The sequence below is a fragment of the Schistocerca americana genome, chromosome 5, assembly GCF_021461395.2.
Source record: "Schistocerca americana isolate TAMUIC-IGC-003095 chromosome 5, iqSchAmer2.1, whole genome shotgun sequence".
Classification (NCBI taxonomy): Eukaryota; Metazoa; Arthropoda; class Insecta; order Orthoptera; family Acrididae; genus Schistocerca; species Schistocerca americana.
Genome location: NC_060123.1, coordinates 174358995 through 174384672, shown reverse-complemented (window position 1 = coordinate 174384672; position 25678 = coordinate 174358995).

The window sequence follows — 25678 nt, the reverse complement described above, 5'->3', positions numbered from 1 at the left end:
AGGGTTTCCTCGTGTCGCCACGTGTGATGTAAGCAGATGTGTGGGCGCTGCCTGGTAGCGACACACACAAACTGGCGGAGCGCCCGGCTGCGCTGCCAAAGAAACTCCCTCAGTTCTACTGCCTACACTCGTCACCTCGTCACTCGTCTCCTCCGCCAGTGAGTGCATTTCCTCGCATGGTCCGGCGGTTCCTGTCAACCCGGATTCGTAGACGTAGGTCTGTGACAGGGAAGGGAAGGGAGGCTGAATTCTTACAGGGGGAATTTCTGGCAGATAACATAGATGAGGAGCTTTTTTTAATTAAGTGACAAACGAGTATTCCGGTTCTTTTTTAAATATATTTGTAAAAACTGAATAGAATTGCTCTCAGTTCCGAAACTGCATCAGCCAGTAGAATTCAAGATTGAATACTCTGAGGGAGGATCCCATAAGGGCAGAAGTATCTAGAAGAGTAAGCAAAATGCTGTACTGCTTCAATCGCCACGGACAAGCCAGATGGGGCAGTGGGAGGGAGGACAGTGGTTCAGATCCCTTTCCGGCCATTCAGATTAAAATTTCCCTAAAACGCTTAAATAAATGCTGGGATGATTCCTTGATTCCTTTGAAATGGTACGAAAATGGTTCAAATGGCTCTGAGCATATGGGACTTAACATCTGAAGTCATCAGTAACCTAGACTTAGAACTACTTAAACCTAACAAACCTAAGGACATCACACACATCCATGCCCGAGGCAGGATTCGAACCTGCGACCGTAGCAGTAGCGCGGTTCCGGACTAAAGCGCCTAGAACCGCTCGGTCACAGCGGCCGGCCGAAAGTATACGACCGACGTCCTTGTAATGCGAGTTTGTGCTTCGTGGCTAAAGACCTCGTCCTAGGCGGAAAGTTAAAAACTTGATCATCGTTCCCTTTTGAATCGCCAAGAAGCCATAGTACCAGTTTCCTGTTTGTTTATGCAAGATACAGTAAGGATCTGTACGAAAGTTACGGGCAAAATTCCATAACCCGCCGCAATGCGTGCATCATAGTTGACGGTCGGCACTCCTTTACGTTTGCCTTGGGCGGAACTAATGAAGCCGATACGAAGTTGTCGAAGAGTTCTTCGATGATAAGACATACCTAGAATGATGACCACCTTTTTCTGTAATGCAGTATATGGCAGTGGCTTTGTTACTAATGTAAAACTGACCAGTGTTATTGTTTCTCTTCACCTTGTCTGTATCTTTTGCAGTCCCCACCCGGAGATCCGACTGGAGGAATATTTTATCACCGAAAAATGTACCAGAAAATACAGGCATGGCTTACTGCTGATCCGTGGATCTTAAGTATGATGGAAATGAAGAGGAAGAGGGACACAAGAGGGGAATCGCGTACTGCTGCAAATCAACCTCGAGAGTTGAACATTAAAGAGAAAGAGAGCGGGAGCGAGACATAATAGTGTTATTAGTTATTACGATGTAAGGATGTAGAGGCTTGTCTCACTAAGAGTAAGATAGATACTGCCCACAGGAAAATTAAAGAGACCTTTGGAGAGAAGAGAACCACTTGTGTGAATATCAAGAGCTCAGATGACAACCCAGTTCTAAGCAAAGAAGGGAAGGCAGAAAGGTGGAAGGAGTATATAGAGGGTTTATACAAGGGCGATGTACTTGAGGACAATATTATGGAAATGGAAGAGGATGTAGATGAAGATGAAATGGGAGATAAGATACTGCGTGAAGAGTTTGACAGAGCACTGAAAGACCTGAGTCGAAACAAGGACCCGGGAGTAGACAACATTCCATTAGAACTACTGATGGGAGAGCCAGTCATGACAAAACTCTACCATCTGGTGAGCAAGATGTATGAGACAGGCGAAATACCCTCAGACTTCGAGAAGAATATAATAATTCCAAACCCAAAGAAAGCAGGTGTTGACAGATGTGAAAATTACCGAACTATCAGTTTAATAAGTCACAGCTGCAAAATACTAACGCGAATTCTTTACAGACGAATGGAAAAACTGGTAGAAGCGGACCTCGGGGAAGATCAGTTTGGATTCCGTAGAAATGTTGGAACATGTGAGGCAATACTAACCTTACGACTTATCTTAGAAGAAAGATTAAGAAAAGGCAAACCTACGTTTCTAGCATTTGTAGACTTAGAGAAAGCTTTTGACAACGTTAACTGGAATACTCTCTTTCAAATTCTGAAGGTGGCAGGGGTAAAATACAGGGAGCGAAAGGCTATTTACAATTTGTACAGAAACCAGATGGCAGTTATAAGAGTCGAGGGGCATGAAAGGGAAGCAGTGGTTGGGAAAGGAGTGAGACAGGGTTGTAGCCTCTCCCCGATGTTATTCAATCTGTATATTGAGCAAGCAGTAAAGGAAACAAAAGAAAAATTCGGAGTAGGTATTAAAATCCATGGAGAAGAAATAAAAACTTTGAGGTTCGCTGATGACATTGTAATTCTGTCAGAGACAGCAAAGGACTTGGAAGAGCAGTTGAACGGAATGGACAGTGTCTTGGAAGGAGGATATAAGATGAACATCAACAAAAGCAAAACGAGGATAATGGAATGTAGTCAAATTAAATCGGGTGATGCTGAGGGGATTAGATTAGGAAATGAGACACTTAAAGTAGTAAAGGAGTTTTGCTATTTAGGGAGTAAAATAACTGATGATGGTCGAAGTAGAGAGGATATAAAATGTAGACTGGCAATGGCAAGGAAATCGTTTCTGAAGAAGAGAAATTTGTTAATATCGAGTATAGATTTAAGTGTCAGGAAGTCGTTTCTGAAAGTATTTGTATGGAGTGTAGCCATGTATGGAAGTGAAACATGGACGATAACCAGTTTGGACAAGAAGAGAATAGAAGCTTTCGAAATGTGGTGCTACAGAAGAATGCTGAAGATAAGGTGGGTAGATCACGTAACTAATGAGGAGGTATTGAATAGGATTGGGGAGAAGAGAAGTTTGTGGCACAACTTGACTAGAAGAAGGGATCGGTTGGTAGGACATGTTTTGAGGCATCAAGGGATCACAAATTTAGCATTGGAGGGCAGCGTGGAGAGTAAAAATCGTAGAGGGAGACCAAGAGATGAATACACTAAGCAGATTCAGAAGGATGTAGGTTGCAGTAGGTACTGGGAGATGAAGAAGCTTGCACAGGATAGAGTAGCATGGAGAGCTGCATCAAACCAGTCTCAGGACTGAAGACCACAACAACAACAACAACTTATTACGAAAAATAAAACAAAGGCCCACCCTACTCTCGGATACTATGCGTTATATGGACTAAATGCGCTAGTAAGTATCAACGCAACGAACAGGTACCGTATAATGACAAAGATATAACATATTTGTCATGAAAATATGTTCATGAATGAGGTGGGTACAGCTGGATAATATAATATGTACTCCAATGCTCTTTCTCCGAACGTAAACAAGTTGAGAACCACTACACAGTTCTGGAAAGAACAGGACATTAAAGCAACCATAGGTAACAATGCTAAATCAGTGCTCTTAGACGGTAGTGTGACACACAACAGAGAAGTCCTTCCTTTTATCTAGTACTGCTCCACTGAATGGCGCCCTTAGCGTGTAGGATTGACAGAGGACATCGAAAACTTTTGAAAAAGGGCAGCACGTTTTGTACTATTGTCAAATAAGGGAGAAAATGTCACGGAGATGATAACGCGAGTTGGGGGCGGCAACGATTAAATCACTAATCGTGGAGGCGAGATGTTTTCATGAAGTTTCAATGACCGGCCTTCTCCTCCGAATGTACAAAAGGGTATTATGTTGACGCTTAGCTACATACGAACAAATGTCCACGGTAATAAAATAGGAGAAATCAGAAATCGCACAGAGAGATTTAGATGTTCATTTTTCCCATGTGCTCTTCCAGAGTGGAATGGTCGAGAAGCAGTCTGAAACTCGTTTTATGAACCTTGTGCCGAACACGTAAGTTTGGATTGGAGAGTACGTAGATGTAGAAATGGAGCTACAAGGGCGGGCTAAATTAATTACCATTTTTTTGCTTCTAATTTAAGAATAATGTTACATCTACTTATTTATATATCCTGGCAAGATTTGGGCCATCAGGCTACCTCTTACATCTAGGCACGCGTTCTAGATATTTTACATTTTCATCTCGGGCGTTAAAAACCGCTTCAGTTGTAATTAATCCTTTATTTTTTAGATCAATACCGGCTTCATGGAACTAAGACCTATATCTTCTAGTGAAAACCGGTATAAAAATTCACATTTTGTTCATTTATGTTTAATTTTACATTTTGTTCATAACTACACACATTTTGTAAAAAGACTTCATTTAATATGGGATACAACAGTTTGTAACATAAATAGTAGAAAACTGTAGTAGCTATAGAAGGAAAAAGCACTGTTTATATTACATCATCAAAAGTAGAATACCAAATACAGATAACACTTAGCCAGATTTAAAATGAGGGCACCGGTAGCAGTGGACTTGGTAGAAAGGATGGGCAAGGAAGAGGAGGGGGGAACGTGAAGGAAAGAAGCAGTCAAGAGAGGGACAGAGAAAGAAAGTGGCGTGAGTCAGAAACGGAGGGGCAAAGAGATATAACTGGGATAAGGTAAAAGCATTTGCCTTACTTAAATTCCACTGCAGGAAATACTGCAACCAGCGACAGGGTTTTCCTAGATGACGTTACTGAACAATTACTACTTCCGGTCTTGAATCCATCGTCAGATGGTAGCGTTGACAACTCTGCAAGTTTTGCATTTATGTTCTAAAATATGAAAAACTTTTTGTGATGCATCGCTTACAAAAGGTTTTACTTTTACGTCCTAACATAAAACAAAGCTATTGAGATTACTTGGTTTTACACTGATACGTGCTCTACAGATTGTACTTACTTTCTGAGATAAATCCAAAAGTTCAGTGCCGGCCGAGGTGGCCGTGCGGTTCTCGGCGCTCCAGTCTGGAGCCGCGCTGCTGCTACGGTCGCAGGTTCGAATCCTGCCTCGGGCATGGGTGTGTGTGATGTCCTTAGGTTAGTTAGGTTTAAGTAGTTCTAAGTTCTAGGGGGCTAATGACCACAGCAGTTGAGTCCCATTGTGCTCAGAGCCAGAGCCAGAAGTTCAGGAAGTGTACTTCTTAATGCACATCTTTTATCTCATGGTTCTAAACATAGTATTAGGCGACCAGAGAAGATTGGAACGGGCTAAAGACGGAAAATCTTTTACCCGAACTAGGGACGCAAATGTTAAGGTGAAAACTTTTCAAAGAGGGCAGACGGTCAACATCTCTGGAAGCTACCAAAATCAGCACAAAACTGGTGAACCGTGTCGCGAATGGATAGGTCCCATCCAGCTTGCGAGTCGGCATGTCTTTGTCCAGAGGACCGGAGGTTCGAGTCCCCCCTCGGGCGTCGGTGTGTGTGTGTTGTTCTTAGCATAAGTTAGTTTCAGCTAGTTTAAGTAGTCCCTTAGGAATTCACACTTTTTTTAATGCCTTCATCTGTTTTCGAATTATATTAGGAGAGACAGATTCCTTTGCTTTACCTGTCGAGAAGTGGGGCTGACATGTTGCTGCTGCATGATGCTGTGTATCTTTTCTCTTGTTTTAAAATTGTTATTTATGTCCATTTTAGATACAGCTAATCTGAGTTGCTCCGATGGTCTCTTATCAGGCATCCCGATTCGTGGCGACATAAGACAGTCTATGTTGTTTAGGCTCGTTCGCTTCTGGAGTTACTCTGGGCTTTTAATGCCCGATTTTACGACATTCACTTTTCTCGAGATCTGATACCATATTTAAAGTATCTATTCTCCTCAAAATTTTATGCCTTATCTAAGGGATGTACTGTACTCGAGATTTGATGCCTTATTCGAAGTATTTATTATTAATTCCTGTATGATCTAGGTCTAGGGGTAGCGTCTTTGATTCATAATCAAAAACGTCTTCGGTCCCGGGTTCGATCCCCGCCACTGCCTAAATTTTGATAAATAAGCAGCATTGGCGGCCGAAGACTTCCGGCATAAGATGTCAGCCTCATTCTGCCAACGGCCTTGTCAAAGAGGGCGGAGGAGCGGATAGAGGTGCAGGGCACTCTCTTGTCCTAGGGGTGGGAAACTGCCCCTAAAGGCGGAAGAATCAGCAATGATCAACGACATGAGGATGCAGAAGGCAATGGAAACCACTGCATTAAAGACACGTAACGTGTATCCACAGGACATGTGGCCTGTAACCGAAGAAGTATCACGATGATCTCTCCATCGGCAAAAGATTCCAGAATAGTCCCCCATTCGGATCTCCGGGAGGGGACTGCCAAGGGGGAGGTTACCATGAGAAAAAGATTGAATAATCAACGAAAGGATAACGTTCTACGAGTCGGGGCGTGGAATGTCAGAATCTTGAACGTGGTAGAGGCTCAATCTAGATATAGTAGGGGTCAGTGAAGTGGAAGAAAGACAAGGATTTCTGGTCAGATGAGTATCGGGTATCCATTTGACCTACCGAAGCACGACTCACGCCCGGTCTCACAGCTTCACTTCTGCCAGTATCTCGTCTCCTACCTTCCAAACTTTACAGAAGCTCTCCTGCGAACCTTGTAGAACTAGCACTCCTGAAAGAAAGGATATTGCCCGCGAAAGGCAAGGTCCTGAGTTCGAGTCTCGGTCGGGCACACAGTTTTAATCTGCCAGGAAGTTTCATATCAGCGCACACTCCGCTGCAGAGTGAAAATCTCATTCTGGAAACATCCCCCCAGGCTGTGGCTAAGCCATGTCTCCGCAATATCCTTTCTTTCAGGAGTGCTAGTTCTGCAAGGTTCGCAGGAGAGCTTCTGTAAAGTTTGGAAGGTAGGAGACGAGATACTGGCAGAAGTGAAGCTGTGAGACCGGGCGTGAGTCATGCTTCGGTAGCTCAGTTGGTAGAGCACTTGCCCGCGAAAGGCATGGTCCCGAGTTCGAGTCTCGGTCGGGCACACAGTTTTAATCTGCCAGGAAGTTTCAGATTACATCATGGTCAGACAGAGATTCCGAAATCAGATACTGGATTGTAAGGCGTACCCAGGAGCAGATATAGACTCAGATCACAATATAGTAGTGATGAAGAGTACGGTGAAGTTCAAGAGATTAGTCAGGAAGAATCAATACGAAAAGAAGTGGGATACGGAAGTACTAAGGAATGACGAGATGCGTTTGAAGTTCTCTAACGCTACAGATACAGCAATGAGGAATAGCGCAGTAGGCAGTACAGCTGAAGAGTAATGGACATCTCTAAAAAGGGCCATCACAGAAGCTGGGAAGGAAAACATAGGTACAAAGAAGGTAGCTGCGAAGAAACCATGGGTAACTGAAGAAATACTTCAGTTGATTGATGAAGGGAGGAAGTACAAACATGTTCCGGGAGAATCAGGAATACAGAAATACAAGTCGCTGAGGAATGAAATAAATTGGAAGTGCAGGGAAGCTAAGACGAAATGGCTGCAGGAAAAATGTGAAGACATCGAAAAAGATATGATTGTTGGAAGGACAGACTCAGCATACAGGAAAGTCAAAACAACCTTTGGTGACATTAAAAGCAACGGTGGTAACATAAAGGGTGCAACGGGAATTCCACTGTTAAATGCAGAGGAGAGAGCAGATAGGCGGAATGAATACATTGAAAGCCTCTATGAGGGTGAAGATTTGTCTGATGTGATAGAAGAAGAAACAGGAGCCGATTTAGAAGAGATAGGGGATCCAGTAATAGAATCGGAATTTAAAAGAGCTTTGGAGGACTTACAGTCAAATAAGGCAGAAGGGATAGATAACATTCCATCAGAATTTCTAAAATCATTGGGGGAAGTGGCAACAAAACGACTATTCACGTTGGTGTGTAGAATATATGAGTCTGGCGATGTACCATCTGTCTTTCGGAAAAGCATCATCCACACAATTCCGAAGACGGCAAGAGCTGACAAGTGCGAGAATTATCGCACAATCAGCTTAACAGTTCATGCATCGAAGCTGCTTACAAGAATAATATACAGAAGAATGGAAAAGAAAATTGAGAATGCGCTAGGTGACGATCAGTTTGGCTTTAGGAAAAGTAAAGGGACGAGAGAGGCAATTCTGACGTTACGGCTAATAATGGAAGCAAGGCTAAAGAAAAATCAAGACACTTTCATAGGATTTGTCGACCTGGAAAAAGCGTTCGACAATATAAAATGGTGCAAGCTGTTCGAGATTCTGAAAAAAGTAGGGGTAAGCTATAGGGAGAGACGGGTCATATACAATATGTACAACAACCAAGAGGGAATAATAAGAGTGGACGATCAAGAACGAAGTGCTCGTATTAAGAAGGGTGTAAGACAAGGCTGTAGCCTTTCGCCCCTACTCTTCAATCTGTACATCGAGGAAGCAATGATGGAAATAAAAGAAAGGTTCAGGAGTGGAATTAAAATACAAGATGAAAGGATATCAATGATACGATTCGCTGATGACATTGCTATCCTGAGTGAAAGAGAAGAAGAATTAAATGATCTGCTGAACGGAATGAACAGTCTAATGAGTACACAGTATGGTTTGAGAGTAAATCGGAGAAAGACGAAGGTAATGAGAAGTAGTAGAAATGAGAACAGCGAGAAACTTAACATCAGGATTGATGGTCACGAAGTCAATGAAGTTAAGGAATTCTGCTACCTAGGCAGTAAAATAACCAATGACGGACGGAGCAAGGAGGACATCAAAAGCAGACTCGCTATAGCAAAAAAAGGCATTTCTGACCAAGAGAAGTCTACTAATATCGAATACCGGCCTTAATTTGAGGAAGAAATTTCTGAGGATGTACGTCTGTACAGCATTGTATGGTAGTGAAACATGGACTGTGGGAAAACCGGAACAGAAGAGAATCGAAGCATTTGAGATGTGGTGCTATAGACGAATGTTGAAAATTAGGTGGACTGATAAGGTAAGGAATGAGGAGGTTCTACGCAGAATCGGAGAGGAAAGGAATATGTGGAAAACACTGATAAGGAGAAGGGACAGGATGATAGGACATCTGCTAAGACTTGAGGGAATGACTTCCATGGTACTAGAGGGAGCTGTAGAGGGCAAAAACTGTAGAGGAAGACAGAGATTGGAATACGTCAACCAAATAATTGAGGACGTAGGTTGCAAGTGCTACTCTGAGATGAAGAGGTTAGCACAGGAAAGGAATTCGTGGTGGGCCGCATCAAACCAGTCAGTAGACTGATGACCAAAAAAAAAAAGATCTGTTTTCCATCTTCCCGAGATTAATTAGTTTCTTATTCAGACTTTGCTGCTCTTGAGATTTATTGTCCAGCTTAAATTTCACTGGCTGCTCCTATAATCTTACTCTATATTAATTAAATTACTTGCTATTCTTTATAGACAAAAATGTACTGTCTTCAGTCTTATGTGTTTCTGTGTGTTAAGTGAATCTGTGTTCTTAAAAAAATGGTACTACCGCTGTTCATGTAACAGACGATGTTCAATCCCCACTCGCCCAGCGATTCCTCGTCCAAACTCAATCAGCGTGCAGTGCTACACAACTCGATATATTCAGGACTGAGGTCAGGCGACTGCGTAGACGTTACCAAATATTTTGCGGCTCGGTTCAAACAGAAAGTCTCCTATTAATATACAGTATAGCAACGCAAAAGAGAAATATAAACAGCCTGAGTCAGGACAACAAACAAGATATTTGCAAAATCAATTACAAGTAGATGTATGAAGTGTCTCCTGTTAGACAATTACTGTAAGAAATGAGGTCATCAGTGGGACTTTCAAGTTGCACGAAAATTGGCAGTGAAATAAGAATAACCTGGACAGACACAGCACACTTTTCATTCTAAGCCCTGCACGACGATTCCGGTGGAGTGAATCATATGCCACAAACCTAATATATGTACATATTGTATTACGGGAAAAGAACCGTGATGCCACGTGTGTTTTAACTGCTGTTATGCAACTTACGAAAGGGACCGATAACATCCAAACAGAGGTACTGCTACAACGAAAGACTCAGGCTGTGCATTATTTAACCGCACTGTTAAACGCTTGCTCGACGAAGTTCCCACTGTTTGGAATAATTGTGATCCCACAGTGGTCAAATTTTGCTAGCTGCATCTACATCTACATGTATACTCTGAAAGTCATCGAACCACCGTCAGAATAATTCCATATTATACCAATCTCGAACAGCGAGAGGAAAATACGAACACCTGTATCTTTCCAAGCGAGCTCTGATTTCCCTTACTTTATTATGATGATCGTTTCTCCCTACGTAGGTCGGCGTCAACAAACTATATTCGCATTCGGAGGAGTAAGTTGGTGGTTGAAATTTCGTGAGAAGGTCCTGCCACAACAAAAAACACCTTTGTTTTAATTATGTCCACCCCAAATGCTGGATCATGTCAGTGACACTGTCTCCTCTATTTCGCGATAATACAAAACGTACTGTTCTTTTTTGAACTTTCCCGGGTACTCCTTTAAGCTTATCTGGTAAGGATCCCACACCGTGCAGCAGTACTCCAAAACGGGGCGCACAAGCGTAGTGTAGGCAGCCTCTTTAACAGATCTGCTGCATCTTCTAAGTGATCCGCCAGTAAAACGCAGTCTTTGGTTCGCCTACCATGTCAGTTTTAAAAGAGGCAGTACAGTAGCTGACAAACGGGTTTTAAGTATAAAACAAAGAGAGAAGAAGTTTACTGATTGAGGCATGACAGTATTTTTATATAAATATTTTTTTAGTCTAGTATAAAACAGACAGAGAGAGAGGCGAAATTTCATGATGAGGCTGTACATGATTTGAAATAAACATTTTTTAATGAAGTATAAGACAGAGAGAGTAGTGAAATTTACTGATGAGGCAACACAATATTTGACAAACATTTTTGAACATTGCACAATGTGTGTGTGTGTGTGTGTGTGTGTGTGTGTGTGTGTGTGTTTGGGTGTGTGTGTGTGCTGAGGTAGTTTTTGATAAGTAATGCTAGCTGTTTGGATACTTTTGAACATGGCGCAAAATTCAGGTCGTTGAGATACTTTTGACCAGAAAGTCAATTTATGCAATTGAGACGAACCTTACTTATTATGATAATCAATACAGATCATTCAGAGACTTTTGAACATGGTTAAGGTGGCAGCTACACACTGACTGGCTGTTTCGTTTTAATAGCTGATAAAACATTTGGCTGTGGTTGGGAGAGAGATGAATTTACTGACGAGGCGGAATTTTTGCTGATGACACAGTATCAAGTTACTGCTGATACTGGATCTCAGCCCTACTTCTAGACAAACCATATGTTTGTAGTCATGTGTGTAAGGTCAATGCCTGCACATGACGTCGCCAGGGTTCAAGTTCGGTCGAAGTGGCCAAAAGTCGCTGTACCCATTCTGCTTAGACCAAATCACTAGAACGCCTAACGTTATAGTGACGAAACAATGAACTGCAAAAGACAGTATCTTGAACGCCATGAAGGCGAACATCGACATGTACAATAGATAAGGTTCAGTCTGCACAACTTATCTGCAATGAGACGATCTGAAAGACTATTGCCAGCGTACACTTACTTAGCCTGTAGGTGAAGAGAGGCGAATTAGTGTTAATTATGGTGTAAGGCAGACTGTAAGTTTAGTGTCGCGCTAATTTAACTGTTATGTCTACGGAGCTTTCCATAGGTCTACGGTGCTGACGAATGTTCAAATGTGTGTGAAATCTTATGGGACTTAACTGCTAAGGTCGTCAGTCTTGTAAGTAGGCTGTTTAGGTTTTTTTATTGGTAACGCCACCTCTGTACGAAAATCACTGGCTGTGCTGTGTGCAGTCTGTGGCTGCTTTGCATTGTTGTAATACTCGCCATTGTAGTGTTAGGTAGCTGGCTGTGAACAGCGAGTAGCGTTGGGCAGTTGGAGGTGAGCCGCCAGCAGTGGTGGATGTGGGGAGAGAGATGGCGGAGTTTTGTAATTTGTCATGAACTGCTATATTTATATATGATGATATCAAGGTAAATACATTGTTTGTTCTCTATTAATATCTTTCATTTTCTAACTATCCCTATCAGTAGTTAGTGCCTTCCATAGTTTGAATCTTTTATTTAGCTGGCAGTAGTGGCGCTCGCTGTATTGCAGTAGCTTGAGCAGCGAAGATTTTTGTGAGGTAAGTGATTTGTGAAAGGTATAGTTTAATGTTAGTCAGGGCCATTCTTTTGTAGGGAATTTTGAAAGTCAGATTGCGTTGCGCTAACAAAATATTGTGTGTCAGTATAAGCACAGTCGTGTATAATTCTTCAAAGGGGACGTTTCATATGTCGACCCTTAGCCGAGGATACCTCACTGGAATCTTCTGATTTTTTCCTGTAGTTTGTGTAATTAGTGTAGCTTTTGTTTATTGCTAGCGCGTAATTGTAGAGAGAATCTCCTTTGTAGTTGCAGTCTTTCATTGTGGTACAGTAAAACAGTTGTAGCAGTTTTACACCAAGTATTTCTCAGCAGCGCGTGCAATTAACTAGATATTTTTTCAGTGCTATGTTAATGTGTTCTCTTATTTTTGCTCTTCAAATTGTGCTTTTCTGTGTTATCGTGTGAAATATTGTGGCAATACTGGCGTGTGAAAAACGTAACACTAGGCTCCAAAGTAAACTGAGAAATAATAGTGACGACGAGCGTAGCTTATCAGCGCCGCCGAGTAATGAATTTACTAATGTTCAAAGTAGTAATTTGGTAACTGTGCATAGGGAAATGGAGCGGGCGTCAGATAATGGTGTAGACAGTGAAACAGGTAGTGAACAGGGAAGCATTATCGATCGATCGGTCGGCAACAGCTCGCCTCGGGAATCGGGAATGACAGAACACAATATTGCAAATACTGTAGATTCAGGTTTTGCGTCCTCACCGTTTTCTCAAATGAGTACTGCCGAAAAGCACTGAGGAACATGTTTCAGACGCCAGTGCATTGTTATTACAATTAATGCAACAAATGGGCCAAAAGCTTGAAAAGTTAGACACAATGGAACAACACCAGAGACAAACACAGCAACAGTTAGACACAATGGAACAAAATCAGAGACAAACACAGCAAAAGCTTCAAAAGTTAGACACAGTGGAACAAAATCTTAAAAAGTTAGACTCATTGGAACAAACACTTGAACAAACACGTGAAGATTTAACTACTGAGTTACATAACATTGAATCGAAATGTCAAAAAGTCTGTAATGACGTAAAAACACAAATTTGTGAGCATTTTCAACCTATTTTTTCGCGGCATGAAAATGCATTACAGAATCACGAAGCAGCCATAAAAGAACTGCAAATAATTGTTCATGAAAATCATGAGACCTTGCAGGCTAAAATTGACTCAGTTGCATCTACCGATTCGGTTACGCAACTTGCAAAAACTCAGGAAAACTTAAAGGACACAGTAGATTCGATTTCAACACAAATGGACACTCTGAAAGTTGGTTCAGAAAAACACACTGAGGAAATGTGTTCACTATCGGAGAAAGTAGCCGAACTTTCGGATCAGGTCACTAACTTATCTACAAAGGTAGATGATGATCTGAATGACACAAGACCCGTAGCCTTCACTGACACAGAAGAGTATGAACGAATAAGAAAATTCAAACAAAATCAGAATCAAATTAATACACAACACCAAAGAGAAATCCGGGAAGTACAAGATCAGCTGACACAGGTAATACAAGAATTACGTATTTCAGAGGACACTGGCGCTCCAACACGGGAAGAGGGACTTAGAAACACGGAAAAGCCGCAAAATAATAACACAGGGCATTTCGGAAGTTATGAAAGAAATTGGCAATGTGCACCGAATTTTGAGATGGAACGGCCGACACGACCTAACAATGACCGACATGCGACTTGCCGACATGATGATTTTGACTATAAGCTGTTCATTACTACACGTAAATTTAAAACATTTAAGAATTCTGGCAACGACATTCATCCACAAGCATGGCTCCATCAATTCTCTCATTGTTTTCCTCCCAACTGGTCGTTGGAACACAGATTAGAATTTACGTGTGGCTACTTAGAGAATGAACCAGCTGTAAGAATGCGATCGGTCATTCACGATTGCCACAGTGAAGGAGAATTTTACCATGCCTTCCTCTCAGCATATTGGTCTCAAGCCACACAAGACCGAGTAAAACATGGTATCATAATGATGAAACATTTCGAACAATCTGAATTCTCCAGTCTTGTGAAATATTTTGAAGACATGTTGCACAAGAATCAGTACCTGTCAAACCCATACAGCCCCTCAGAACTCATCCGCATTTGCTTAATCAAATTACCTGAACATTTACAGCATATTATTTTAGCAGGACGTTGCAAAGACGACATTGAAGCTTTTCAGGGACTGTTACAAGAACTAGAAATTGACACTGATAATCGCGGAACGCGAAAACAAGGACACAACAATTACAGGTCACATCCGTCACAATTCCGTGACGACAGAAACAATAACCGGACACGACTGGTCTATTCTTACAACGCAAATCGTGACCAAAATAGACACCACCCGTACGACAACCGTTGGCAGAGTAGTAATAATTACAGGGAAAGATCACCTCTCCGCAGTAGTGACTATCACAGAGACAATCAGAGAAACAGACAATATGGGAACCAAAATAATTATTATCAAGGGAGACAGAATAACTTCAGACGCAACAGTTCAGCGCGCAGTTCCGATTCAGGGAGAAATTCTCCACCACTTAACCGACAAGAAAGAAACTACAGGAACTACCGACATGACGACAGACGATGTGATCGTAACGACAGACCTGAATTGCATCAGAACTGGCGGGATTCAAACAGAGCAGGGCCCTCTCGAGGAGGTGCATTTGTAGAAGTTAGGTCTCCTAATCCCAATAACGGCGCGCGCCTACAAAGAGACAGACAATGACTCGCACAGCAGGCAGCCGCGTGCGCCCGCTGGCTCCGAGAAAAATAACATAAGACGCTAGCCTGGAGAAAAATTTTAGCATTCTTTACCGATGTATACCACATGATAATTGCGTTGAAGTTGAAACTCTGCGTACTAGGAAGAGTAAAGGTTTACACCACATTTCACATGTAAAACCATTTATTGAAAGATAATCTGCTTTTTAACTTTGTCTTTGCCATAAAACTTTTCACTTCACATTTCTAGTATGCTTTGTCAGACTTAAGAAACTGTTAACATGCAACAATGTTTGAAGTGAAATATCCAGTCTAGAACCTAGGGAACATTTTTAAACAGAAATTACGAATGCATTGTTATAATGAACAGACGACACAGTGTTGTTAATTGTACATTCTTGCTTGTTAGTTGCACGATTACGTAACAACTATCAGGCTTACATACTTAGGACACATACTGGTACTGCTAATGAGATTTTAATGCAACATTTTGGTTTACTTGAAAATACATTTGGGATTTAAAGTACTTTCTGTGAGATTAAAGATGACTTAGTATTTGGTTTCTTTGACAGCTACACGGCTATATTACGACACTACTAATGTGTGACATAATTTACATTGTTGCTTTTGCGGTGTATCTGTTTTATATCTGCACAGTTTTTCTGAATTCTTCTGGAAAGTAAAACATGTCTTAGTAGTAACTTTTGTGGTATAGCAACAATGAGACAGCCTTTTTCGTGGCATAACAATACGTTACTGTACAGTACTTTCTTCATCACGCCAATAAGCATAATAACTACGATATCTATACGCAAAGCATTTCACTTTTGTTTATCATGTGGTAAGTACATTGACTTCTGCAGAACTTAGCTTTCGGAGGATGATAACTACGACACTTCCACAGAGATTATGTTGCGACAAGATGCACAGTTCAGCGCTACAGTACACGCATTTGAGTGATTAATCTTATACTTAAAACACTTATTTTTAAAGATTTTTTTAATTACAAAGAAAGTTTTCCGTGATACATTTCATTCCATTGATGTAATTCGTAACACCTGGGAGTATAATTACATTTATCCTCAGGGGGGTACATGCTTACTTTGTGTACCATGTGCGTGGCAACCACAAGGAACCCTAGCTAATATGGTATTTGCTTATACAACTTTACACATCTGTACCATATTTCTCTAACACACAAATTACACAGCTATCTGATCATTTAACTGAGAGATAAACATGTTTTTTTTACTACGTCAGTGACACATGTTTACGTAATTACACCGTTGGATAACTTCACACTTACGAAATTGTATTTTGTCTGTACTGTGTGAACTCTTCATATTTTTTCGGAACCATTGTGACACTATGAGAGCTTTGAATGATGTATTTGGTGTGGATTCATGATTTTTAAAGTACGTTTGAGGCAGATGACACTTTTGACATGAGCAGAGAATTTTTTTAATTATTGGATTACGACGACGATGTGTATTATGCTGCTGAGGTATGTTTATGATTAATAGGCTGAGGCTATATGAGTTATTTGATTATGCTTCATATTTATAATGACGAAATATTGACGAGTGTCGATGGATTCGTATATGTGTAATAAGGTAAGGAGTAATGAATAGTGGGTAGGGACTCTTGACTTGTGAAACAGGATGTTGGAAACCAAGAATCGTACTTTAAGAGTTATGAAATGTGTGTAAATGCGTGAACGTATCACAATGCCGGCGAAAATTTTTTTGGACACTTATATTTATAGGATTTTGTTTCTACAGATTTGCAACGCTAATTCTTGACCTGTGAAATATTTTTATGTGAGACTGTCACTGTAGCGGAAACTGCTGTCGTAAATATTTCCGTAAGAAAGTTAAGTGACCACCTGCACGTAATGCGTCGCAGGCACCCACCTTGGTGACAGCCGCCCGAAAAAAAAAAAAAAAAAAGCCATTAGCCTTTCAGCGGCACAGGTAGAAAAAAAAAAGGGGAGGCCATTGTCCGTGCTACTGACATTTCCTTGTTGAAAGCATACTGTGGAGCTCGTAATTTATGATATTTACTGAAATGCCTAATAAAATGACAAGAAATATTTTTACATCTGCACACCTGATTATGACAAGCGTCTTTCTATGAGAGTTGAGAGAATTTCTACTAACTTATGAAATGTCACATGACTACTGAATGATATTTTTATGCTTTGCTTTTCATAGTTGCTTATTTCATTTGATATCTGGTTTCCAGCTGTGTTGCAGCATTGCTTTTATAAAATGAAATGCATTTGCTAATGTGAACACTTTCTGTCAACAGATCTATTAAATAATTATTTTATGATCCACATTCTTTAAAAAAGGAGCACTTGGAAAGGAAAGAACAATAAGAAAGAACTAGTAACAGTAACACATAATTTTCTTTTCAAGTACATGGTAATATTTCTTTTAGAATAAGTTGTTGTGGTGCACCACTTTAATTACTTAGACATTAAGATGTGATTATACATTTCCCTTATCTACATTGTTATCTTTAGTGTACTATTTTTTCAGCTTGAGCTATGTCATGTTTAGATATAAGCTGCTGTTTGCCAGGCATAGTGCTACTGAACTTTAATTTGTGTTACTCTGCTAAGCCAGATTTATTTTTTTGTTTGCTGCGCATTGCCTCATATTAGTTGTAATGTTGAATTGCTTGGTAATTTAGATTTACTGTAGCTTGCTTTGCGATTTTCCATTTTTTTTTCATTGCTGTTTATACTAATTGTTTTATGTGCTGCTGCATTGCCTCGTCCCTTAGTTTAGCATCTGAGCTCAGTAGATTTAAGTTAGCTTAAGAGGGGGTAGACTATATAAGAAACTAACTATTATAAATTTATAAGAAATAGGATACTGTACAGTGGAGAAAAACTATTATTGACAGGGGATGTGAACAAAATACAGAAGGCAGGCTTAGATAGGACTTTTTGGGAATAATGATGAACAAAGGGAGATCTCCATGCAAAATACTGCAGTAAAACAAACCCTGTCCTTTCCCTTTTTTGTTATCCCACTATATGTTTGTGTACCCTTGTGTATTTGTTTTCTTCCTGTCTCTGTGTAATGTTTCATAGAACTTTTTTCTCTTCTAATACTAAGTTACATTCACTATGATGAGGAATACTGTTATCCTCAAATACAATTGGCATTAATAATGTGTTATTTACTTTGTAAAGATGTTTCGACATTATTTATTCTGTTTTGTGTTAATGCTCATGTGTGAAGTTGATGTTTCGAAAGTTATTCTGATCTTTTATGTATGTACTCATGTCATAATTCCTGTAACACTGACGTATATGTCTATTTCTATTCTTTTGTAACGCCTGTTTTACTACAAATGTTATCTGTATTGTTATGTTCTTTAATGATGTATTTTGTACCTTTGTTATTGTATTCTTATGTTATAAAAATTGTAATTGACACCAGTTCATCTTATTATTAACTTGTAAGTTACATTTCACTGCACACGTTTCTGTTGGTCATAGTATATGGACAATATGTGAGAAGTAGGGACTGTTAGTGTTTGCACGTGTGTTAATAATTCAGCAAGAGACTGGATAACAGCATTGTTGGTTCTAAGGACAGTTCCAAAAACTTTGTGAGTGCACAAGTGGTGGTTTATGGACTTGCTATATTCTCCGCAAGACTCTTCGATGGTGATTGTGCACCTGCACAGTCGCAACAGATGGCTGCTGGCCGTCTCTACAAGGACTGCAGTGGCCCACCAATACCACAATCTCTACCAGGACTACAGTGGGTCTGCACCTATGGTGGCCCACCAATACCATAATCTCTACCAGGACTACAGTGGGTCTGCTCTGTGATGACCTACCTACCAATAGTCTTCAAAACTTCGAATGACTCTGTTGTGGGTTTGCTCTGTTGTGGCCCATTACCTGTCTGCATGTCAAGAGTCGGCACTGTCTTTCCGTTTGAAGGACAACACTACTTCTTCAAGACTGTGTGTAAATCCACTACTTCCGTGTGCATTTTCTTTTACTGCTCAGACTTTGAGAAAAACTCTGCATTTTTACTGTGATGAACAATCTGGACTGTCTTTATGGACTGTGAGAAATTTTTAGCTTTTGACCAACATAGTATCAATAAGTGTGTGCATTTGATTTCTTTGTTATTGTACACTCCTGGAAATGGAAAAAAGAACACATTGACACCGGTGTGTCAGACCCACCATACTTGCTCCGGACACTGCGAGAGGGCTGTACAAGCAATGATCACACGCACGGCACAGCGGACACACCAGGAACCGCGGTGTCGGCCGTCGAATGGCGCTAGCTGCGCAGCATTTGTGCACCGCCGCCGTCAGTGTCAGCCAGTTTGCCGTGGCATACGGAGCTCCATCGCAGTCTTTAACACTGGTAGCATGCCGCGACAGCGTGGACGTGAACCGTATGTGCAGTTGACGGACTTTGAGCGAGGGCGTATAGTGGGCATGCGGGAGGCCGGGTGGACGTACTGCCGAATTGCTCAACACGTGGGGCGTGAGGTCTCCACATTACATCGATGTTGTCGCCAGTGGTCGGCGGAAGGTGCACGTGCCCGTCGACCTGGAACCGGACCGCAGCGACGCACGGATGCACGCCAAGACCGTAGGATCCTACGCAGTGCCGTAGGGGACCGCACCGCCACTTCCCAGCAAAATAGAGACACTGTTGCTCCTGGGGTATCGGCGAGGACCATTCGCAACCGTCTCCATGAAGCTGGGCTACGGTCCCGCACACCGTTAGGCCGTCTTCCGCTCACACCCCAACATCGTGCAGCCCGTCTCCAGTGGTGTCGCGACAGGCGTGAATGGAGGGACGAATGGAGACGTGTCGTCTTCAGCGATGAGAGTCGCTTCTGCCTTGGTGCCAATGATGGTCGTATGCGTGTTTGGCGCCGTGCAGGTGAGCGCCACAATCAGGACTGCATACGACCGAGGCACACAGGGCCAACACCCGGCATCATGGTGTGGGGAGCGATCTCCTACACTGGCCGTACACCACTGGTGATCGTCGAGGGGACACTGAATAGTGCACGGTACATCCAAACCGTCATCGAACCCATCGTTCTACCATTCCTAGACCGGCAAGGGAACTTGCTGTTCCAACAGGACAATGCACGTCCGCATGTATCCCGTGCCACCCAACGTGCTCTAGAAGGTGTAAGTCAACTATCCTGGCCAGCAAGATCTCTGGATCTGTCCCCCATTGAGCATGTTTGGGACTGGATGAAGCGTCGTCTCACGCGGTCTGCATGTCCAGCACGAACGCTGGTCCAACTGAGGCGCCAGGTGGAAATGGCATGGCAAGCCATTCCACAGGACTACATCCAGCATCTCTACGATCGTCTCCATGGGAGAATAGCAGCCTGCATTGCTGCGAAAGGTGGATATACACTGTATTAGTGCCGACATTGTGCATGCTCTGTTGCCTGTGTCTATGTGCCTGTGGTTCTGTCAGTGTGATCATGTGATGTATCTGACCCCAGGAATGTATCAATAAAGTTTCCCCTTCCTGGGACAATGAATTCACGGTGTTCTTATTTCAATTTCCAGGAGTGTAATTACGAAAAATTTTTTCAAATCTGTATTGGCCACTGCCCAATCCAATTTGTAAAATTTTTTGTGGGGAGCATGGGGGCTATGTAAGTAGGCTGTTTAGGTTTTTTTATTGGTAACGCCACCTCTGTACGAAAATCACTGGCTGTGCTGTGTGCAGTCTGTGGCTGCTTTGCATTGTTGTAATACTCGCCATTGTAGTGTTAGGCAGCTGGCTGTGAACAGCGCGTAGCGTTGGGCAGTTGGAGGTGAGCCGCCAGCAGTGGTGGATGTGGGGAGAGAGATGGCGGAGTTTTGTAATTTGTCATGAACTGCTATATTTATATATGATGATATCAAGGTAAATACATTGTTTGTTCTCTATTAATATCTTTCATTTGCTAACTATCCCTATCAGTAGTTAGTGCCTTCCATAGTTTGAATCTTTTATTTAGCTGGCAGTAGTGGCGCTCGCTGTATTGCAGTAGCTTGAGCAGCGAAGATTTTTGTGAGGTAAGTGATTTGTGAAAGGTATAGTTTAATGTTAGTCAGGGCCATTCTTTTGTAGGGAATTTTGAAAGTCAGATTGCGTTGCGCTAACAAAATATTGTGTGTCAGTATAAGCACAGTCGTGTATAATTCTTCAAAGGGGACGTTTCAAACTGCTAAGGTCGTCAGTCTCTAAGCTTACACACTACTTAACCTAAATTATCCTAAGGACAAACACACACACACATGCCCGAGGGAGGACTCGAACCTGCGCCGGGACCAGCCGCACAGTCCATGACTGCAGCGCCTGAGACCGCTCGGATAATCCCGAACGGCTATGGTGCTGACGTTCTAGCAGTAAATTATCGTAGATCGCTTGAGCGACGACAGGTACCTAACGACAGGAAGAAAGTGCAAGTCATTCCAGTTTTTAAGAAGGCCCGTAGGACAGATGCGCACAATTATAGACCTATATCGTTGGCGTCAATCTGTTGCAGAATTATGAGACATGTTTTATGCTCAAGAATTTTGACGTTCTCGGAGAAGGAAAATCTGCTCTACAAAAATAAAAATGGATTCCACAAACAGAGATCCTGCGAAACTCAGCTCGCTCTGTTCCTCCACGACATCCACAATTCCGTAGGCAATAGCCTTTAGGTTGATACCGTGTTCCTTCCCTTCAGGAAGGCATTTGACACCGTCCTGCACTACCATATAGTGAAAAAAAAACGCAAGCTTATCGGTCACCGGACCAGATTTGCGACTGGATTCAAGACTTGCTTGCAGACAGAACTCAACACGTTGCTTTTAACGGAACAAAGGTAACTTCCGATGTACCCCAAGGAAGTGTGATAGGACCGTTACTGTTTACATTATATATATAAATGGTCTAGTAGAATCGTCGGATACTCTCTAAGGCTGTCCGCAGATGATGGTGGTTGTCTGTAATAAAGTAGCAACAGCAGAGGATAGTAAGGATCTGCAGAATGACCTCCAGAGAATTGAGGAATGGTGCAGGCTCTAGCAATTGACCACTAACGTAAAGAAATGTACCATATTGCGCATACGTAGGAAAAGGACTGTATAACTACATTATTAGTGACGCACCGCTGGAAACAGTATCTGCCGTAAAATATCTAGGAGTAACTGTCCGGAGCGACCTTAAGTGGAATGACCATATAAAACAAAGCATATGCCAGATTCAGAGTCATGGGTATAATCTTGAGGAAATGTAACACGTCCACAAAGGAAGTGGCTTATAAGGCGCTTGTTCGACCCATTCTCGAGTACTTTTCATCTATGTGGGATCCCTACCAGATAGGATTGATGGAAAAGATTGAGAAGATCCAACGAAGAGAGGCACGTTTCGCCACGGGATTGTTTAGTCGGCACGAGAGCGTTACACAACGGGCGTTGTGCACCACGGAGAGTTTTACTATAGAAATTTCGGGAGAGCACTTTCCGGGAAGAGTCGGGCTGCATATTACTTCCCTCTACATAAGTCTCCCATAATGACTGTGAGGCAGAAATCTACATCTACATCTACATCCGTACTCCGCAAGCCACCTGACGGTGTGTGGCGGAGGGTACCCTGAGTACCTCTATTGGTTCTCCCTTCTATTCCAGTCTCGTATTGTTCGTGAAAAGGATTGTCTGTATCCTTCTGTGTGGGCTCTAATCTCTCTGATTTTATCCTCGTGGTCTCTTCGCGAGATATACGTAGGAGGGAGCAATATACTGCTGGACTCTTCGGTGAAGGTATGTTCTCGAAACTTTAACAAAAGCCCGTACCGAGCTACTGAGCGTCTCTCCTGCAGAGTCTTCCACTGGAGTTTATCTATCATCTCCGTAACGCTTTCGCGATTACTAAATGATCCTGTAACGAAGCGCGCTGCTCTCCGTTGGATTCTCTATCTCTTCTATCAACCCTATCTGGTACAGATCCCACACCGCTGAGCAGTATTCAAGCAGTGGGCGAACAAGCGTACTGTAACCTACTTCCTTTGTTTTCAGATTGCATTTCCTTAGGATTCTTCCAATTAATCTCAGTCTGGCATCTGCTTTACCGACGATCAACTTTATATGATTATTTCATTTTAAATCACTCCTAATACGTACTCCCAGATAATTTATGGAATTAACTGCTTCCAGTTGCTGACCTGCTATTTTGTAGCTAAATGATAAGGGATCTATCTTTCTATGTATTTGCAGCACATTACACTTGTCTACATTGAGATTCAGTTACCATTCCCTGCACCATGCGTCAATTCGCTGCAGATCCTCCTGCATTTCAGTACAATTTTCCATTGTTACAACCTCTCGATACACCACAGCATCATCTGCAAAAAGCCTCAGTCAACTTCCGATGTCATCCACCAGGTCATTTATGTATATTGTGAACAGCAACGGTCCCATGACACCCCCCTGTGGCACACCTGAAATCACTCTTACTTCGGAAGACTTCTCTCCGTTGAGAATGGCATGCTGCGTTCTGTTATCTAGGAACTCCTCAATCGAATCACACAATTGGTCTGATAGCCCATATGCTCTTACTTTGTTCATTAAACGACTGTGGGGAACTGTATCGAACGCCTTGCGGAAGTCAAGAAACACGGCATCTACCTGGGAACCCGTGTCTATGGCCCTCTGAGTCTCGTGGACGAGTAGCGCGAGCTGGGTTTCACACGACCGTCTTTTTCGAAACCCATGCTGATTCCTACAGAGTAGATTTCTAGTCTCCAGAAAAGTAATTATACTCGAACACAATACGTGTTCCAAAATTCTACAACTGATCGACGTTAGAGATATAGGTCTATAGTTCTGCACATCTGTTCGACGGCCCTTCTTGAAAACGGGGATGACCTGTGCCCTTTTCCAATCCTTTGGAACGCTACGCTCTTCTAGAGACCTACGGTACACCGCTGCAAGAAGGGGGGCAAGTTCCTTCGCGTACTCTGTGTAAAATAGAACTGGTGTCCCATCAGGTCCAGCGGCCTTCCCTCTTTTGAGCGATTTTAATTGTTTCTCTATCCCTCTGTCGTCTATTTCGATATCTACCATTTTGTCAGCTGTACGACAATCTAGAGAAGGAACTACAGTTCAGTCTTCCTCCGTGAAACAGCTTTGGAAAAAGACATTTAGTATTTCGGCCTTTAGTCTGTCATCCTCTGTTGCTGTACCATTTTGGTCACAGAGTGTCTGGAAGTTGGCGCCGATACAGAGGCTAACCGACAATCATTCTTCCTAAGGGCTATTCGCGAGTGGAACAGCGTTGGACGGCTCAGTTAGTGGTGCAAAAAGTACCCTCTGCCACACACTACTAGGTGGCTTGCGGAATATGTAATGTAGAGGAAGAACTTTCAGAAAATTGGAGAACAAGAATAAAAATCAAGGACAGTAGTCACCGCTTCTAAGATTTGCAGACGGTATTGTTCTTTCGGCCTGGAAATAAATCACGTTGGGGGTGGACACCATACCTCGTTGAGAATGAGAGACAAATACAAGTAAAGCACAGAGAAAACTGATGAAGACTGGTAGAAAGGGAAGTAGCGATCTACCAAGCATAAAAATTGTGGTAGATACATTTTATGAACCATTGACCATGCCGCGGTGGTGCGATTTGCATGTCTCATCAATACAGATACCTTAGGTGCAATCACAACGGAGGGGTACCTGTGGAGAGCCCAGGCTAGCATACGGTTCCTGAAAAGGGGCAGTAGCCTTTCCAGGCGTTGCAGGAGGAAGTCTGGATGATTGACTGATCTAGCCGAGCGAAATTAGCCAACATAGCTTTGCTGTGCTGGTGCTGCGAATGGCTGAGAACAAGGGGTAACTGCAGCTGTTATGTTTTCGAGGACTTGAAGCTCTATGGCGTTCTCTTGAGTAAGGTATTTCGAAGGTAAAATAGTCCGCCATTCGAATCTCCGGTCAAGGACTGGAAGAGGTTTTTGTCACCAGGAAAAGCAAGACTGACGTTCTAGGAATCGGACTGTTAGATCCCTCAATCGGATAAGCAGGTAGAAATTTAAAAAGTGAAATTGATTGGTAGAAGTTAGATAAAGTGGGAATTTGTAAAGTGACTTCTGGTCAGGTAAGTGCCGGGCTATAAATACAAAATGCAATAAGAGAGCAAGACGGATTGTGGTTTGGCTAAGTTATTATGAGCAGCATAATGAACATATACTCGCGGTCAACATGATGCAAAGCCAACGCCAACCACAGCAGTACATGTTTATGTGTCTACTAGTTCCTCAGATGATGCAGAGATTGAAAGAATAATAATGAGTTAAGAGATATTATTCAGATAGTTAAGGGTGATGAAAATGTAATTGTGATGGGGCTGTACTTCGATAATAGGGAAAGGAAGAGAAAGAAAAATGGGAAAATATGAACTGGAGGAAAGGAACCAAAGGAAATGCCGTCTGGCAGAAATCTGCACACAGCATAAATTAATAACTAATAACAATTGTATAAGAATCATGAAAAAAGGTTGCATAAGGCCTGGAGACATGGGTGGTTTCAAATAGATTATTGGATAGTGAGTGAGGGAATTCGAAACCAACATTTAAACCGCAACGCATTGTCAGGGGCAGATGCAGACTCTGACAATAATTTAGTGGTTATGAACAACAGATTAAAACTGAAGATACTGCAGAAAGTTAATAAATTAAGGTGGTGCGACATGGATAAATTGAAGGAACGAGAAGGAGCGTTAGGCAACAATGCCGA